Consider the following 5,573-nt stretch of genomic DNA (forward strand, 5'->3'; position numbering starts at 1 on the left):
TCACACTTTATTAAGAATAGTTATTAGAAACTCATGTGGATTTTAACAGATGCCATCCTGATACGTATCAAGATGGTCATATGACTTTGATTCTGATATGATGAATACTATTCACAGATTTTCTAATAATCAAACACCTATCTGTGCCTAAGATAAAACCTGCCTAGTCATAGTAAGCTAGTCTTACTATGATATTCTAATAAATGTTCTTCAGGAATTGATTTGCTAATGTTTTATTTAGAATTTATGCTTTTACATTCATAAATTAGGTAGATTTTTAGTTCTAATTGTTGGTGATTTGTCAGATTTGGATATCAAAGTTAAGGTGACTGTGCTAGTTTCTGTGGCTACTGTAAGAAATTATCACAAGCTGAGTGGCTTAAAACAACAGAAATTTATTCTCTCACAGTTCAGGACTCCAGAAGTCTGAAATTAAAGTGTAGTTGTTGGTCCCTTTTGGAGGTTCTGTTGGAGAATCTCTTCTATGCCTTTCTCCTAATTTGTGGTGGATTTCAGCAGTCCTTGGCATTCTTGACTTGTAGGTGTGTCACTTTAATGTCTACCTTCATCTTCACATGACTTGCCCCTGTGTGTCTCTCTGTGTCCTCTCCTCTTCTTATAAGGACACCAGTCATTGGGTTTACGACTCACCTTACATTCAGAATGATTTCATGTTGAGATCCTTAACCAATTACAACTGCAAAGACTCTCTTTCCAAATAAGGTCACAATCTGAGGTTCCAGGTGGAATCTGGGGGGAGTGTACTATTCAACCCACTACAGTCGCTCAGTAAAATTAAGTGGATAAAAGTTTTATTTTATTTCATTGCAATTTAGAATCAGAGTTTCCTTTTAATCGTGGTAGCCTAAAACCTCAGGGTGCAGCCTTTATGCACTGCATTTCTCACTTAAATCATTGATACTTTTAGGCACTGTATTCTAGTCTTCCATATTCTTTTATTGTTTCGGCTATTTAGTGCCTCAACCATCTTTATAGTTCTTCCCTTGGTTAATTGTATTTTCTCATATATAAATCTATACATCGTATGTAATCATATAATTGTTAAGTGTTTACATGTTAATCTATGCAGCAGGGTATGTGTATGATATAGATCCATATGGTTATAAATATTGGCATCTGGCAATAAGCTGACATCTGGTGTGCAGTACTAACTTTTTATTAATTTATGTTCATAATTGTTTCATGCATACTACATAAATATCACTCTTATATTTATTTTAAAAATTAACCGTGCATTTGTGATGGCTTTCGTAGGGATTAAACTACGCTAATCAGCTCTCATCATATTCCAGAGTTGCTGTTTTCACCATATGCCATAGAAAGGCGGCCTCTACTTTCAGTCCTGATGCCATCCCCTGAGGGGCTATTTGAACTTGTAAGATGAGTTGAATTTCAATGGGCATAGAAGTCTTCTGCTAGATCCAGGGATGAACTGAAGGATGACAAGAAGATCAGAGAGTGAGGGTTTGGCAAGCTCTTCAAGGAGCATGTGTGACAGACTGGAGGTGGGAGGGATAGTGAGTGGACGAAGGCCAACTTGCAGGAGGCCATTCTGTGAAGGGTTTGCAGTAGGGGAGTGTGAGCCTCTGCCTTCTCTTGCAGAGACCACTTGAATGTCCCAAATCTTTTCTGTCTTTGGTTTGGTTCATATACAGCTTCATCAGAATGTTGGTGATGTCCATCCTTCCCCGAAAGGATTGTGTCCCAGTTTGTAGCCTTGAGCTCTGAACAGGGAAATATAACAGAGAAACCTATGACTCTTGGTGGCTCATCTGGCCAGGAGGGGTATTTAATCCAACATCACCCAAACGACTGCAAACAGAAAAAACTAGTCAAGATTGACCAACTGAGTCATACACTTTCTTTGAACATTCCCCCTCCACTTTTTATATAAAATGAAGTAGGCACTGAATCTATGTTTGATGAGTCAATACTTCTTGATTTCTCCCACAATACCTAGCACAAAGCTGAGCACCCAGTAATAACTGGCCACCATTTTCTTTAGCACCCCAACCTATCTGTTGTTTACCTGAGTTATCTCACTTAATCCTCACAAAAAGCACATGACACCAACGTCAGAAGCTACATTGAGGATTAAGTGGTATAATCCATATAAACCAGTTACCATAGTGAGTAGCTGCTATGAGGCTGATTTTATAGATGAGGGAATGGAGGCCCAGGAAGGTTAACAACTTGCCCAAAGTCACACATTAGTAAATAATAGAACTGGGATTCTAGCCTGACTTTATCAGGCAGGCTCAAAGCCCTTTCCATGCTTTCCCCACTGTCCTATGCTGGAGGGAGGTGGGTTAGTCAGCATGGAATAAAGAATCTTTTTAAAGGCTGTCTACCAATGGAGCACATTATGCTGGTTATTTGGCTACCCTGTTTTGCTAATTCATTTGTACTTGCTTAAAAGCAGTAAAAAAGATTATGGTAAAGTTTTCAAATTTCCAGAGAAAAAAGATTGTTTAAATTTGGCACAGTGGAGCAAGCAGAGAGAGGAAAAGAAATGGAGAAGAGAGGAGGAAGAGGCCTTTCATTGTATTGCCCTGTGCCTGGTTTTCAAATTAGACATTCCAAAGTCTTCCATCAGGGTGGTTTGGTGTGTCCATCTAGGCAGTTTTCTACTGCTTGGAAAAGACACAAAAGCTTTTGTTCATCACGAAAACATTTTCTCATTCCCACCTACAGTAATTGCCAAGAATGAGATCTGTCACAGTCACTCCAAAGGAAAATGAGTGTTTTTCATTGTCTAATGCCACATAGTAGAATTCGGACCAATGTGAGACATCGCAAAGGCAGCAAGCAGCCTTCTGTGTGGGTCAGCAGTGCTGTGGTTTAAGAGTTTCCTTCTCAATTCTTTCTCTCTGGGGAGGGTCCAGGGTGCTTCTGCGATCATAAAGAATTGTGTGCTTTTGAACAGGGCCATATGCCTTCTTCTTTTTTTTTTTTTTTTTCAGATTTGAAGTCTGAAACCCAGATAGGAGAAGGGATTTGCTTCATGGCACGCAGGTAGTGGCAGCACCAGTACTTGAACTCAGATCTTACTTCTGTGGGGAAACTGAACTTAATCCAACCTCACTGAGGAGTGTTGAAGGACACGCCTAATTATATGTGCTAGATAAACTGTCAAGGGGAACCATAGGAGGAACTTATAAAGAACGGTGAAGAAAAAAACATCAAAGAAAGCCTGATAATCATGGAAAACAGCATGTCAGAGTAATTACCGTCAACCTTGACAGTAGGGTTTGAACATCTCCCGCTTAATAAAAGTAGGATGATGTATAACAACTGTAGCTCTAATTCCGTATGAATACAGCTGAAAATCACTACAGTGTTGGAGCCACTTGCTAGCTCCCTGCCTGCATTCCTGGTGTCTGCTCTCCTCAACAGTATAATCAGCTTATTCTGTACTTAGAAATTGGTGTGCTCTTTGGGTCTCATTTTTTCTTTCCTTTTCCTCTAACACTTCCAGGCCAGCTCATTGCACTGCAGATGGCCTTTTCACTTTTAGCCTATTTTCTGTAAAGGACCCATGAGATTTTTTTAGGTATTAAGGAGTTGTCATATTGAAAGAACACATAACTAAACACACCTTCCTCTCACTTCTCCAACCTCTAGTGTTCCTTTAGTCCCGTCATCTGTGAATTAGGAATAATAATACTATTTTATTTGGGTACCTCGCTTTCCCTACTAGATACTGGGCAGTCCTCCCAGACACAAGAATATTTCGATGTCAGGACAAATGACACATAGACACCAAGGGATGTGGTAGGCTGAAAAATGGTTCCTCAAGACTTCAGGCCCTGATCCCTGGAACTTGTAAATGTTACCTTATTTGAAGAAAGGGTTATGCAGATATGATTAAGTTAACGGTCTTGAGATGGGGACTTCATCCTGGATTATGTGGATGGGCCCTAAATGCAGTCCCATGTATCCTTATAAGAAGGAGGCAAAGGTAGATTTGAAACACACACACACACACACACACACACACACACACACACACACGAGAAGGAGATATGAAGATAGAGAAGAGAGAGATTTGAAGATCCTAGTTTTAAATGTTGGAGCAATGAGGCCACAAGCAAAGATATACCAGCAGGTAGCAGAAGCTGAAAGAGGCTAAGAACAGATTCTTCCCTAGAGCTTCCAGTGGAGGTGCAGTCCTGCTGAAACTTTAATTTCATACAAGTGAAACTCACTTCAGACTCCAGAACTCTGAGAGAATACATTTCCATTGATTCATGCCACCAAGTTTGAGGAAGTCTGTGACAGCAGCCACAGGAAACTCACATGGTCAACAGCACAAAGATTCCCCCAAAAGAAGGGCTCAGATTCCTTTTCGGGTGAAACAGCAGTGAAGTGGTGGTAGATGGCTTTGGGTTTTTCTTGTGGTGAGCAGTGGGGCTGGGTGGGAGTAAGTGCATGGGGCTGGGCCTCTCATGATTTGAAATTCCCACTGGTACCAACGGACAGAACACCCAACTTGCTCAGGTATGGAGCAAAAGGGGAAGGAGGAGGGATAGGGCTTGAAAGCTCTGAAGGTCAAAAATCAAAATGCAGTTAGATACTTTATTAATAATGATCTAACTCATGAAGTGGTTGTGAGGATTAAGTGAATTAAAACAAAGCCCTTAGCTTGGGGAACAGGGCTCGGCACAAATTAATTTCTTTTTCTAATTAAAGTTTATTGGGGTGACAATGATTAGTAAAGTTACATAGGTTTCAGGTGTACAATTCTGCAATACATCATCTATAAATCCCATATTGTGTTCACTACCCAGAGTCAGTTCTCCTTCCATCACCATATATTTGATCCCCTTTACCCTCATCTCCCACCCCTCTCCCCCCTTACCTTCTGGTAACCACTAAACTACTGTCTGTGTCTGTGAGTTTTTGTTTCTTCATTTGTTTGTCTTGTTCCTTTGTTGTTTTTGGTTTATATACCACATGTCAGTGAAATCATATGATTCTCGACTTTTCCTGTGACTTATTTCACTTAGCATAAGAAATACTGAAGGAGGTTATTCAACCTGAAACAAAAAACAAAAGAATACAAAACCATGAGTAGTATTACGAACAGACAGACAGAAGCAGGAAATGGCAACCCCTACACCAAATAGGATACTATAACTTAAACATAGCATACAAGATAAAGAAGAAAAAAGAACATTAAAAAAGAGGAAAAAGGCTTGCTAGTGCAATGCAGAAAAGAACAAATTAATTTCTAATAAATATTAGCTGTAATTATTTTTACCATTAAAAAATATCACTATTATACTACAAGGCTACAGTAATCAAAACAGCATGGTACTGGCATAAAAACAGACACATAGATCAATGGAACAGAATAGAGAGCCCAGAAATAAATCCATGCCTATATGGCCATTTAATCTACGACAATGGAAGCAAGAATGTACGGTGGGGTAAAGACAGTCTATTCAATAAATGGTGCTGGGAAACCTGGACAGACACATGCAAAAAAATGGAGCTGGACCACCTCCTTACACCATATACAAAAATAAATTCAAAATGGATTAAAGACT

Source organism: Rhinolophus ferrumequinum, chromosome X, assembly GCF_004115265.2.
Source record: "Rhinolophus ferrumequinum isolate MPI-CBG mRhiFer1 chromosome X, mRhiFer1_v1.p, whole genome shotgun sequence".
Lineage (NCBI taxonomy): Eukaryota > Metazoa > Chordata > Mammalia > Chiroptera > Rhinolophidae > Rhinolophus > Rhinolophus ferrumequinum.